We start from the raw sequence: 15,462 nt of genomic DNA on the forward strand, positions 1-15,462 counted from the left end.
TCTTGTCTTCAACGTTCCTTCCTTTTCCAGGTCTTCAACTGACATTTTAGCTCCAGTGAGTCACCGTAAATCTATTTTGTTCAAGATATCTTGAGTGAAATTTCGTATCTTAGAGGCCGTTCTCCCTATACCTTTATTTTCCCTACGTTCATTAAAGGTAAGAACTGCGTCGTAAGTAGCAGTTCTGACAATTGTAGGCGACAGACATATGGATTAGGGGCACCGTTTCCGTGTCACTGAACTGAGGTCCGGAAGTGAGTCAAAGCGTGCATATCGCTGCCTTCTGGATGTATACTACGGAAGTATACTCGAAAGAAATCCATAAATAGCTTTTCAAGGTGCTAACATTGAAATGTTGCTCCAAAAAGTGGGAGTGGCAGATGGGTTGCGTCACAAGTTTAATTAACTTCAAGGCACTTCGGATACGAATTCATCAATGAAACTTTGGAAACTTATTCTCCATGAGTTCTACTTATAAATAAAATATAACGAGGAAACTGACATTTTCGGTCAATTTCGTGAACTTCTCTTAGAGACGATGTTAAAAATCATTGCCATGAAACGCTTGATGTTGAGTAATTGGAATAAACACCGAAGATCCAAAGAACGACGACTGAAGGGAATCGTTCAACGTGACAGAAGTGAAACTCTACCACAAATTGCTGCAGATTTCAGTGCTGGGCCATCAACAAATGTCAGCGTGCGAACCATTCAACGAAACATCATCGATATGGGCTATCGGAGGCGAATGCCGAGTCGTGTACTCCTGATGACTGCACGACACTGAGCTTTGCGCCTGGTCTGGGCCAGTCAACGCCGACATTGAACTGCTGATGACTGGAAACATGTTGTCTGGTAGGACAAGTCTCTTTTCAAATTGTATCGAGCGGATGGCGGTGTACGGATATGAAGACAACCTCATGGACCTGCATGTCAGCAGCGCACAGTTCTAGCTGGTGGAGGCTCTGTAATAAGTGTGTGCACCTGGAGTCATGTGGGACCCCTGATACGTGTAGATTCGACTCTGACAGGTGACACGTACGAGAGCATCCTACCTGATCATCTGCGTCCACAGATGCCCATTGTGCATTCCAAAGTGCTTGGGCAGTTCTAGCAGGACAACTCAACACCCCACACGTCCAGAATTGCTACAGAGTGGCTCCAGAAACACTCTTCTGAGTTTAAACACTTCCGCTGGCCACCAAAATCTCCCGACATGAACATTATTGACCATATCCGGGATGCCTCCCAACGTACTGATCACAAGTGATCTCTTACGTATTTATGGACAGCACTACAGGATTCATGGTGTCAGTTCCCTTCAGCTCTACCTCAGACATAAGTCGAGTCCATGTCACGTCGTGTTGCGGCACTTCCATGTGCTCGCGAGCGCGTTGTACGGTATTAGGCAGGTGTGCCAGTTCCTTTGGCTCTTCAGTGTGTTTATATCTTCTTTCGTTGCTACCTATTTCTTTTATATTGATACAGAAAAGGTAAAAGAATTTATTGTGTCATGTGCATATACCGCTACTTCTCCCCCTTCGTTGGAAGTATTCTTCTTTCATACAAATTTTCTTAATATTAACCTTTGTTGGTGTTAGCTGAGGTGGGACGACACGGTGATATTTGCCATATGTTAAGAGTCGACTAATTCCCCATTAAAAATGACGTTATGGTTTATGTATAACTAACGACACATGTAGAAAATGGTTACAGTGTCCAACAGATTTCTTTGAAGGGCGACACACAACGGATGTATCTTTTGTGCCGAGCACACAACTTTCTGTAGAAAATAAAGTTAATATTATATACCGATTACCTAGCGAGATAGGTTTATTTCGAGAGTGACGTAACCTTCCGGGTTTCAGGTCATTCAAAGTCCTCAGTAATAGCACAAAAGTCCTTACATTCAATGTATCCTACTTTGACGCCCGAAAGTGTTTTGTCACTGAATTTGTTTCATCGACAAATGCTATTTTGGAGGCAAAAAACAATATCTTTCTGTTGCATTCAGTAGCCATTGCTCACGGTAACTAAGGTGAAAACAGGTTACAATCCTTTTAACGGGTAAAAAGTAATTTCAGGTGAAAATATATGTAACAATATAATGAAAAGTATAGTTGCTACTCATCACATAGCGGAGATGCTGAGTCGTAGAAAGGCATAACAGAAAGACTGTCAGAAAGTGAGCTTTCGGTCAGCAAGGCCTTTGTCAAAAATAGGCAGCATATATATATACAGCAGATGACAGCACTAGTATTGGAGAGTATTTCAAACATGTCTGGGGATTCGGAAAACCGTGCAGTCATTTTCGTAATGCGGAAATCTAGCGATATATCTGGCATCGAAAAGGGCATAATCATTTGGTTTCAGTCCAAGGGTGGAAGCATTTCCAAAGCGGTTAATTGTCTAAACCTTTCGCGTCACGTCGTGGTCGATGTTTACGATGCATGGCAAAAGTCACCATCTACAACAGGCGCCCAGGAAACCATAGTGCATGACGGGTCATAGATGATTGGAGTATACCACGAATGCGGAGATATGTATGGCCGAACAGACGTGTATACCGACTGCTGTTCATCGCCGACAAGGGTGAAATTTGCACACCAATGTCCACTGAATGGTGACTGGTAGCCTTTTCAGATGAGTCACGTTTTATGCTCCGTCGGCGTGACACGTGTGCAAGCAAACACTGCAACAACAGTGGGAACGATTCATGTTGGAGCAGGAAGCATTATGCCCTGGGGAGTGTTTTCGTGGCATTCTCTGGATGATATCGTTATTATGGAAGCACAATCGATCTTTGGGGACAATGCCTACCCATACGCGCAGTTTCATTCCCCTCGGCACTATGGTGGCATCTACCAGCAGGACAATGCAACGTATCACATAGCTTGCAGTTTAAGTGCGTGGTTCGAAGCTCACCAGGATGTGTTTATCCTACTTCCCTGGTTACCGAACTTCCCGGATTTAAACCCAATCGAGAATCTATGCGACCACCTTTGTGGGACTGTTCGCACGAAGTATCCTCAACCGCAAAACTTGACGCAGATTAACACGGCGCTGGAGTCCACATACCAGTCGCTTCCGTCCAGAACCTCATTCACTCTTTTCTTTCATCTTTCGCAGCGGTCAGCGCTGCAAAGGTGGCTTTGAGGTTTTGGACAGGTGGTCGCATTAATCTGACAGGACAGCATATATTAGTATACATAATGAAAGTAACTCTCGGTTATGTCTGACTACAAATTATCATAGCTCGATGAAACTCGGCCAGTACTTAGCAAGAACTGCAGCAGTGTAGTACTCAATGTGACTGAAAGAAATAATCTACGTGACTAGCTGAAATGCTTAGAATTTTATACATCTTCAGCAGCTGTAGTTGAATTTATTGAAAAAAATCACCAACCAGCTGCAAACAAGAAATTTAATTTCTCTTACCGAATACAGGCAGTTTATGACTACCGCATTTTTTTTCAAATGTCAGAAATTAATTTCGTGCAGCCTTTAAAGTAGTAAAGGAGTTTTGCTATTTAGGGAGTAAAATAACTGATGATGGACGAAGTAGAGAGGATATAAAATGTAGACTGGCAATGGCAAGGAAATCGTTTCTGAAGAAGAGAAATTTGTTAACATCGAGTATAGATTTAAGTGTCAGGAAGTCGTTTCTGAAAGTATTTGTATGGAGTGTAGCCATGTATGGAAGTGAAACATGGACGATAACTAGTGTGGACAAGAAGAGAATAGAAGCTTTCGAAATGTGGTGCTACAGAAGAATGCTGAAGATAAGGTGGGTAGATCACGTAACTAATGAGGAGGTATTGAATAGGATTGGGGAGAAGAGAAGTTTGTGGCACAACTTGACTAGAAGAAGATTGGTAGGACATGTATTGAGGCATCAAGGGATCACAAATTTAGCATTGGAGGGCAGCGTGGAGGGTAAAAATCGTAAAGGGAGACCAAGAGATGAATACACTAAGCAGATTCAGAAGGATGTAGGTTGCAGTAGGTACTGGGAGATGAAGAAGCTTGCACAGGATAGAGTAGCATGGAGAGCTGCATCAAAGCAGTCTCAGGACTGAAGACCACAACAACAACATATTTCTGTGGTCACGTGGTTCATAGTGCCTACGTTGTACAGGTACAATGAAATATGATGACAACAGATGCAGCACGCATATTATTTTTCTAGCTCACAAACAATGCGATATTCATAACCGTATGAAGAATGGCTTAAGTGCCTGAAACCGGATAGGAAAATTAAATTCATTTTGAACAACTGGTTGCCGGACAAAATGACATTTTTAATTTGTCAATCCCCTTAAGGGTGTGTGATAACCAAGAACAGCAACCCAGAATGAGATTTTCACTCTGCAGCGGAGTGTACGCTCATCTGAAATTTCCTGGCGGATTAAAATAGTGTGCGATACAAAGACTCGAACTCGGGACCATTGCCTTTCATGGGCAAGTGCTCTTGCATCTGAGCTAGAAAAGCGTGACTCACGCCCGGTCCTCACAGCTTCAGTTCCGCCAGTACCTTGTCTCCTACCTTCCAAACTTCACAGAAGCTCTCCTGAATATCTTGCAGAACTAGCACTCGTGGAAGAAAGTATATTGTGGAGACATGGTTTAGAAAAGGTCCCGATTTCGAGTCTCTGTTTAGCACACAGTTTTAATCTGTCAGGAACTTGCATATCAGCGCACATTCTGCTGGAGAGTGAAAATATAATTCTGGAAACATCCTCCAGGCTGAGGCTAAGTTCCGCAATACCCTTTCTTCCGACGGCTAAACATGTTACTGCGGACGCACTTTCATGTCTTCCGATTGGCCCTGATACAGGCTTTGAAACTTCTGCTGCATCTTGTTGTCACATCGATGCTCAGTATTCTGAATTGCTTCAATCCTTTCCTCTGAAGTACAGGAAAATTGCACAGGCCACCGAAGCTGATTCCGATTTGAAAGTTTCGCTAAAATACATACGCACGTCCTGGCCTCACTTATTGCGTAGCGTAAAGAACTTTGCCCGTCGCCATAGCCTCGCTATACAGCATGGTGTGATTCTTGTTCAGAATGACAGTGGACAGTCACGTGTGTTGATCCCCAAAGCTTTGCAAAAGGAAGTGTTTCCTTTGCTTCAGTAAGCACATTGAGGGCTTGTTCGTACGAAAGATTTAGCGACTCGACACTGTACTTGGCAGGGTATGGACACCCAAACAGAGAAGATGACGTCACAGTGTCACGCATGTGCGAAAAATCAGTCTGGTCGGCCACAAAAATTCTCTGCTTGGCCCAAGTCGCAATCACCATGGCAGCGTGTAGACATAGATTTTGCGGGACGTGTTTGGAACATTGGATGGTTTGATTATGGTAGAATCTTATAGCAAGTTTCCTTTTGCTGTGCCAATGAACTCGACAACGTCACGTTGCACAGTTCAGACGTTTTCCTCTACTTTTTACTCGAAGGTTTGCCACAAGTCAGTTTACGTCAAAGTAATCTGAAACATTCTGTGAACGCAATGGCGTAGAGAATGTAACTAGTGCACCGTTCCATCCACAGTCAAACGGCGAAGCGGAACGTTTTGTCAGAACCTTCAAGCAGCAGATGGCCAACCTTCGCAACGCACACACCATGAATCAAGCACTGCAATTGTTCCTAGCCTCCTATCGTTCGCATCCACGAGAAGGACCATTGCCGGCTGAACTGCTTCACAGCCTCCGCCATCGGATACTGCTCGACCTGCTACACCCTACTCAGCATCCTGCGCCGAAGTAAGGCCACAAGTATCACTTCGCGCCCCATGATATTGTACTTTCAGAGTTCTTAGTTGCAGAAGACAGTGGGCGCGAGGCGAGATCCTTCGTCGACTTGGCGCATCCATGTATCTCGTTTCAGGCCCAGAAGGACTGCAGCGCTAACGTCACAGTCAAATTCGCCACTATCATGAACACGGTGACCATTCTTTATCTTTTCCCACAGATTCACGGATACCAAGGACAGTGCGGCCACAGCAGCCGCCATAGGGTATCATCACGACACCGTTGGACGACCCCATGGAGACGGAGCTTTCGCCTCCTCCGCCTCCTCTCGTCCTCTGGACCCACTCACGCCGCAGCTGCCGACACCTTGTACATCTTGTTATGGCTCTCAGCAGATGGACTCGTTTCCTTTTGGGTGTTTGCCGGGAGACGTTTCCACCACATCGAATGCCGGATTGCGGGGTATGGCCGGAAGTCTGACTTCCCCCGCAGCCACAGCTTCCTGTCTGCCTACACTCCTGCCACCCTCCACGTCGTCGTGCTCCATATACGACGATGGTCCGTCGCTTTGAGGGGGAGGAATGTTACGGCTTAAAGTTAGCGCCGGCACGCCATTCGGGAACGACAGACAAGAGAAGGCTATGAGAAAAGGTCAGCCAATCGCACGCTGACTGACCTCACTTCCAGGACGACAAATCGACATCAGCGGCACCTACGTGAAGACGATGTAAGCGCCGCGTCCGACTGCAAGGAGCCACTTAGATAACAGCGTAAACGTTAGGCACTTCGATAGCAGTTCAGGAGAGACTTTTGTCAGACATCATTGCAAAGACTGATTACTTCATATGTCGCCCTTTTCTTGCGACACATCTGTGTAATTGTCAATGTTATGTATCTGTAATTGTCATTTTATAACAAAACTCATTAATACGAATTGTTTGATTGTTTGTTTAGTGAACTGATATACAGGATTCCTAGGCACAACAATCCGCTTGGTGACCATCAATCCTATGTTAAGTTTCCTGCTGTTCTCATTTCTGCTACTTCTCATTACTTTCATCTTTCTTCGATAAACTCTCAATCCATATTGTGCTCTCATTAGACTGCTCATTCCGTTTAGCATAACATGAAAGTCTTCTTCGCTTTCACTCAGGATAGCAATGTAATCAGTGAATAGTATCATTCATATCCTTTCACCTTGAATTTCGGCTCTGAGCACTATGCGACTTAACATCTGAGGTCATCAGTCCCCTAGAACTTAGCACTACTTAAACCTAACTAACATAAGGACATCACACACATCCATGCCCGAGGCATGATTCGAACCTACGACCGGAGCGGCCTAGCGGTTCCGGACTGTAGCGCCTAGAACCGCTCGGCCACAACGGCCGGCTCACCTTGAATTTCACTCTTGAATAATCCTTTTATTTCTATCAATGCTTCTTCGATGTGCAGATTGAACAGTAGGGGCGAAAGACTACACCCCTGTCTTACCCCTTTCTAATCCGAGCACTCCGTTCTTGGTCGTTCACTCTTTCAATTTTTTCTTGGCTCTTGCAACTTATTGTATATTACCTGTCCGCCGGCCGGAGTGGCCGAGCTGTTCTAGGCGCTTCAGTCTGGAACCGCGCGACGCTACGGTCGCAGGTTCGAATCTTACCTCGGGCATGGATGTGTGTGATGTCCTTAGGTTAGTTGGGTTTAAGTAGTTCTAAGTTCTATGGGACTGATGACGTCAGCTGTTGAGTCCCATAGTGCTAAGAGCCATTTGAACCATTTGAACCAATTACCTGTCCCTTCCTGTAATTTACACCTGGTTTTGTCAGAATTTCGAACTTCCAGCACCATTTGGCATTGTCGAATCCCTTGTCCAGGTCGATAGATCCTATGAATGAGTCTTCATTTTTTTATGTCTTGCTTCCATTATTAACCGCTACGTCAGAATTCCTAAAGCGAAACTGATGTTCATGTAACACATCTTCAGGTTTTCTTTTCCATTCCTCTCCACATTATTCTTGTCTGCAACTTGGACGTATGAGCTGTTAAACTGATATTTGTCAATTCAAGCAGCCTTCGCAATTTTGTGGGTCACATTTTTTCGAAAGCCAAAATCGCCTGACTCATACATTCCCCACACCAACATGAATACCCATCTCGTTGCTACTTCCCCAAATGATCTTAGTAATTATGATGAAATGTTATCTATCTCTTCTGCATTATTTGATCTTAATTCTTCCAAAGCTCCATTAAATTCTGATTTCATACTTGAAGTACTCTCTTCCAAATCGATTCGTGTTTCGCCTTTATCACATCAGACTAATCTTATTTCTCGTAGAGGCCTTCAATGCACTCTTTCCGTCCATCCAACCTCTCCTCTGTATTTGAGAATGAAACTCCCGTTGTACCACAACTATGTTTAATTTCACCGATAGTTTTTTTTCACTGTCCTGTATGCTGAGTCAGTCCTACCGACAATAATTTCTCTTTCGATTTCTTCACATTTTTCATGCAGTGCTTCTCTGCACTTCCTATTTATCTGATTTCTCAGCGACTTATATTTATGTATTCCTGAATTTCCCTGATCATTTCTGTACTTCCTTCTTTCATCGACCAACTGAATTATTTCTTCTGTTACACACGGTTTCCTCGCAATTACCATCTTTGTACTTATGTTTTCCTGTCCAACTTCCTTGACTGTCTTTTGTAGAGATGTCTATTCCTCTTCAACTGTAGTGCCTCCGGAGCTACTTCTTATTGCTTATTGCCTTTGGGCACTTCAGTCGTATCTCGTCATTCCTTAGCACTTCCGCATCCCACTTCTTTGCGTATTGATTCATCGTACTAATCTCTAAAATTTCAACGTTCTCTTCATCACATTTAGATATGAGGCTGGATCTGCTCCTGGGTACGCCTTACAATCCAATATCTGATTTCTGAATCCCTGCTTCCTGCCATTTTCCAAGTATACCTCCTCCTCTTGTAGTTCTAGAATATTCACTGTTATTAGCTGAATTATCTCACAGAACTCAATTAGTCTTTCTCCTCCCTCACTCCTTGCCCCACGCTCATATTCCCCTGTAACTTTTCTTGTACTTCCTCCGCTACGCTGACTGCAGTTCACCTTATGTACTTCATTACTCTTTCAATATTCTCACAAACTTTTTCTATCTCATCAGCTTCAGCTTTCGACGTCGGCATGTATACCTGAACTATCGTAGTCGGTGTTGTTTCGCTGTCGAATCTGATATGAACAATCCTATCACTGAACTATTCACAAATACGCGCTCTCTGACCTACATTGCTATTCATAACGAATCCCACTCCCATTATACAATTTGCTGCTGCTGTTGATGTTACCCTAAACTCATCTGACCAGAAATCCTTGTCTTCTCTCCATTTCACTTCACTGATCCATGCTATATCTATATTTAGACTTAGCATCTCCCTTTTCAGATTTTCAATCTTCCCTGTCAATTTCATGCTTTTGACACCCCACGCCCCGTCTCGTAGAACGTTATCCTTTCGTTGGATATTCAGCCTTTTTGTCATGGTCACCTCGCCCTTGGTAGTCCTCTCTCGGAGTTCCGAATGGGAGACTATTTCGGAATCTTTTGCCAATGGAGTGCTCAACATGACTCTTCTTCAGTTACAGGCCACATGTCCTGTGAATACATGAGTTTTTAATGCAGGGCTTTGCATTGCCTTCTGCGTCTTCATGCAGTTGATCTTTGCTGATTCTTCCGCCTTTAGAAGCAGTTTCCCAACTGAAGGACAAGAGAGTGCCTAGAACCTCTGTCCGCTCCCGTGTCCGCAGCTCGTGGTCGTGCGGTAGCGTTCTCGCTTCCCACGACCTGGTTCCCGGGTTCGATTCCCGGCGGGGTCAGGGATTTTCTCTGCCTCGTGATGACTGGGTGTTGTGTGACGTCCTTAGGTTAGTTAGGTTTAAGTAGTTCTAAATTCTAGGGGACTGATGACCATAGATATTAAGTCCCATAGTGCGCAGAGCCATTTGAACCCCATTTTTGTCCGCTCCTCCGCCCTCTTTGACATGGCCGTCGGCAGAATGAGGGTGACTTCTTATGCCGGAAGTATTCGTCCACCGTTGTTGATTATTAGTCGAAATTTAGGCAGTGGCGGGTTTCGCACCTGGTACTGAGGACGCAGTCGCACATAGTCATCCACAAAACTGAAATCACGGCCGATTACACCCTTGAACAGCCAAGATGATCACGCCTCTCATATGGTATGTGGTGGGAACACATAGTGGACCTTTTGATCGTTGTGGTGGTCCAAGTGAAATGGTGTGGGGAGGAAAATATTGGATGGGCGTACTGACGTCCAAGTCTTTTACTGGGAAATTCATTCCCCATGTAATAGAGAGACTTCTGAGATCAGTGACGAGCAGATTTTTAAAATTTCAACATAAATATTTGTTACTGGGAACATTAGCATGTTATACTTTGGAAAATATTCTCATATTAAGAGAAATCTTACTTTTAAACAGTAGTTTTTTTTTATTTCAGAAAAGACTGCACCAGTCAAAAGCGTCGAAGTTGTAATACGAGGCTGACTTAGATGCGAATGTCTGTAAACTGTTCCAAGGTTGATCTCTCACCCCTACTCTAATGACTCATGGAACAGTGTGAACAGAGAGGAAGGTAAACTGAAGAGGTTGGAGAATACATGGCAATTGATAACTTTACAATAGATGTACTGTAAAAAATTGCTCAAAGATATCAGTAATGGAAAAACAACTGCAACCGATAGACTAAATGCAGGATTACTAAGTATAAACCCAGGGCTTTGCATTGGAGAATTACATAAAGTAAATCAAAGCTAAAATAATTATAGATTCATAAAAAATTACAGAATCTCTATCCTAGCTCAAGAAAGACGATCATAAACGATTCAAAAGCTATACAGGTATAAGTCACTTGAAATCTACAAAGTACACAATTGTCATATAAACGTCCATAGACGAATTTCGGAAAGCCTTATAGGAGAATAAAAAATGGATGAAGAGAAAGAACATCCATTGTCAATATACTTGCTTTACAGGATTTATTAGAAGTGAATTTAGAAATGCACAAAACATTATTAAATTTGATCGAAATATCCGACAATGTTAACACGAAGTGTGTGTTGTCCCATAATGGGAAATAATGTATAGTCTAATAGGCAATAAGAACCGTGGAAACACCATAAATTTTTGAAGGAGAGTATCAAACACCACATGTACAAAGAAAGATGAACATCGACAAATAGAGGTGTACAACCAGAGTTCGCATTATCAATTACTTGTTTCAGAATCTATGTAAATAGTCACAACTACAACTGGACGAAATGTAATCACATGTCTGGTGACATATCAAAAGAATTTTCAGGTATTTTACTATATGTGGATTGTGTCCGAACACTCCAAAAAAGGCAAATGGTTTACACCACACAGGCTAAGCCTAAACAAAGGTAATGATGATCAATGGGAAAGACCAAATCCGAAACGAAAATGTTTAAGATTACAAGATATTACAACAAGAATCGTCATTCACCTATTTGGCCTTGACGCTTATAAATATCCTCAAACAAATAGGACGAGAGTTGAATGAACATGTCCATCTACCGATAACAAGCCATTAGACGAATGTCTGTTAGGCTAAGAGAATACAGTTCATTTCATATGGCAGCGACAATGGGGTGCCAAGAAAAGGACATTAAATCTAATGCAGAATGCTTAAATGTAATCTCTAAGAACAAGAAGTTACATTCAAGGATCGCATAAGAAATCGAGTTCATGAAGGGAAATAATTAACAGCCGCAAAAATTAATATCAACATTTACAAAAGACAGACACTAAAAAACATCCAAAATAGCCTTAATCCACAAGTCATATGGGAGAGAAAACACTGAAGAGCCAAGAAGTGATGAATAGATTTTGTGGGTATGGACGAGGTTTGAGTGCGTACACTGTGAAATGAATATGAAGAAAAAAAAGAATTTAGAAGCTCACACTTTAACAGCATTGTACTAAGAAAGTAATTAAACTTCTGCATCCTACTACATCCAGTGATGACGCTAGCTTTCATGTTTCTGTAACCTCATTCTGGGCACAAACTCTGAAATAGAGATGCAACTAGCTAAAGGAACTTAAGGGAGGTAAACACTTGCCTCTCTGCGGCAGTCTAAAGCTGTGGCCCTGAGCGGATTAGCACCTCATGTTCTGCGGCAAGTTGGGGGAGCTCGTAATCCTGTTGGCTCACAGGTGTCGCTCCACACTCTTGGGTTACCAGGAATCCTCACTGCTGCGCATTTCCTAGCATATAACGAGCTTAACTAAAGAGAGTACCAGACACGTATAACGGCTTTTTAAAGAAAATAATGAGCACTATTGAGTAACACCATTAATTGTATTAATAACGCCCATTACTGTTGCTGAATTGTCCATTTAGGCGAGCATCCCTCAAAACCAATTTCATGAATGCAAACGGCTCTGCTATGTAAGTACGGATTTCCAAATCCCACAGTTTCTCTCTGATTGGTCTTATTTCTTTTCACAGAAAATTAATTGACATCGATCATTCACATGGTGACAGATATCTTAGTAAGATATGGGCGTTCCAAGGGCAGACTTTATTGAACAGGAAACATCTACTCACAAATACTTCTTCCTAGTATCTTAACAAAAGAAAACACACGATTGCAGTGAAAATGATAAGACAATAAGAAACTCACTCAGAAACAGGAAAACTTGGATATTTAGTGTTCTGCAAGGTTAAGTGTTTGAAATGCTCTTATTTTTGGCTTGCATGAATTATTTATCTGTACCACAAGAGATGACACCTTAAACCCCTGTTTTCAGATGTTTATAGCATACAGATGCAGCCAAAGCAAATCCATTAATCCTAGATATTTCAGTCTTACAAACAAATAGAAATGATGTACTTTTACCTAAATTCTGAATACACAGGTTTATCTATTTCACTAAAACTTTATTTTAAATTTTTTGCTCTTTTATCCACACTAATATCTCCTTCGACTGTACGCCAAACAGACTATGTATGCCATTCTTAACGTTTTCCTCTCTCTGCATTTTGTTGAACTTACTATGTATAATTTGTAAAATACAAGTAAAATGTAAGGTATATTTAGCGCCTCAATAGTGCAACGTAGTTTTGAAATTGAATTAGCACCCATTATATTCATCCAGCTGAGTTCACTGTTAACAGAACTACAATAAGATCTATTATATGGTGGGAACAATATTCTTCTAATTTCATTTTTACTTTGGCAAACGATTTGGCTGCAAATTTTTAGCATGATTGAGGAGACGACTCTTGCAAGGACGCCACTTTGACGTCTATCTGCCAACCAGTCAAACACACTCCGAATTATTCGGTGCACTGCTAACTAAACTCACAAAACAAATTAATTGTTTTCACTTTTTGTTCACCAAAAATATTCCCTAGTTCACCTTACAATGTGGTAAATGAAGATACTTGTGGTGGTGGGCAGTAAGGGCAATAAGTGAAGAAAGAAACATTGCATTTAAAAGGATATAAGGGACATTCTGTGATGATTAATTTTATTATCTAATTAGTAATTTAGGATGGGAATAATACACAAAAGGATATGTATATACAAATCATTTCTATATGGAAAATTCCCACATCACCTGAATTTCTTTTATGTTGTACGTCACTCTGTCACTTCCTGTTCTTTCATGTATTCTGTACATCAGTTTCTCATTTAAATTTGTTTATTGAACAATACTGATTTCTGCTATGAACATATCATACTTAAAAATACTAAACATGCACACAAGACTCGATCTCTTAATGCTAAGTTTTATACACTTTAAGTTGCTGTTGTGTCACAATGAAACAATTTAATTGCTGTTACTTATTATATGAACGTTTGTTATGTAGTCACAGGTTTCTCGGTTCGGAAGCATGGTCCCTCGTAGCTTATGAATCAGTATGCATGTGGCAGCATACGCTACCAATACATTCCAAAACACCGTGCATAAAACAGGATTTTTCCGTGGCTCACAGCTCGGTCTGTATTGGTTATAGAAATATAGGATGAAGTGCTTCGGGCAGCCCTTGGGTAGGGACAATTTCTATACCTGACAGAACATTCGTTTTACTGTAAATATGGTACTGTAAAGGATCAGTTTTTTAATATTACGCAGTTACACAAGCTCAGCCAAATGAAGAAAATCGGCTGGTACTTTTTGCATTAAATGCGCACTGTGATGCGCCTTAAGGATCTTATGGAGGCATCATTTAGTTCGTGGGTAGTTCCTGAGAAATAACAAAAACCCGTTTTCCAAGATTTTTTAGCAGCAGCAATGTATATGAAAATAAGTAAATTCATAAAACAGCTCAACTATTAATGGTATATTCAGTACGCATTTATCGAGAGGTGCCTTATTCCGGTTTTCAAAATATTTATATGTTATCAAAAAACACTCTTAAACATACTTTTTTGAACACCAAAACCGAGCTGCAGATTCCAGGACGGCAATGCACAGCAAACAGCTTTAATTTATACTATATGTTTCCAGGATCCCGATCTCGAACAACCTAGGAAGTTTCCTTGTTATGTTTCTCCGTTTCCAAGATACAGAGGTCCAGATTTAATCTTGTATTAGAGGTAAAGCTGCAAGCAAAATCCGTTGCGAGGCGATAACGTAGTTTACAAATTGACTTAGGATGAAGAAATAAGTGTTCTGGGAAACCCATGTTCTAGTACTAAAGCAAAGACGAAATTTCTGTGCTCATAAAATCCAATCCAGGATATTAAAATTAGTTTCATTTAAATTTTTGTAGGTGAGGTTCTAATTATTCGTGAATGAATTATTAATGAATTACATATACCAATGAGAAAATTTTTTAAAAGTTGAAAATGTAATTGCTCTTTATGTTGATGATTTATGGCAAAGTGATTCAGTAGAAATGGATTCAGGTAACCTGAAAGAAATTTCAAAAATAAACAAGGAATATAAGTATTTATTCGCTGTTATAGACGTTTTTCCAAAATTTGCTTCAGCTATTCCAGCTGAAGGAGAAACAGGTAGGAGCATAGTTGACTCTTTTAAAAAATATGTATAGCAGTAGAAACGCAAAAAGCTTACAAACTGATAATGGTACATAATTTTATAATAGTGATTCTCAAGAATGACTGAAAAACATAATATTAATCATTATTCAACTTCTACTTGATTAGAAGTAGAACAAGTAAATTTAAATGAATATTCGAGAAATGTTACACAGCCAATTGGTCAACTGAAATTTTTGAAAACCAAGATGTTATTCATTCTAATCCAGTAACATATAAATTAAGAGATTTAAATGAAGAAGAGGTAATAGGAATTTTTTAAGTACAAAATACAGAAAACTAAATATCATGACATATCTTGTAGAAAAAGTTTCAAAAAATGTATGTAATGAGGTATTTGTTAATTTTTAGGTTTTGATAATTAAAATAATAGTTAGATAAACCATGATAAAATTGTTTTATAAATATGAGATAAAAATTTCATGTATAAATGTATGAGTTAATATGAATGAAGAAATTGGCTCTTTCTTATTTTCTGTCTCTATGTTATCAAGATGACAATGAAGTTATAGTCTCTAAATTCATAAATCAATTAACTGATGAAAATGTGAGTTATTTATACTGTCTTAATGGCGAAGAAACTTGTATTG

This window comes from Schistocerca nitens, chromosome 5, assembly GCF_023898315.1.
Source record: "Schistocerca nitens isolate TAMUIC-IGC-003100 chromosome 5, iqSchNite1.1, whole genome shotgun sequence".
Taxonomy (NCBI): Eukaryota; Metazoa; Arthropoda; class Insecta; order Orthoptera; family Acrididae; genus Schistocerca; species Schistocerca nitens.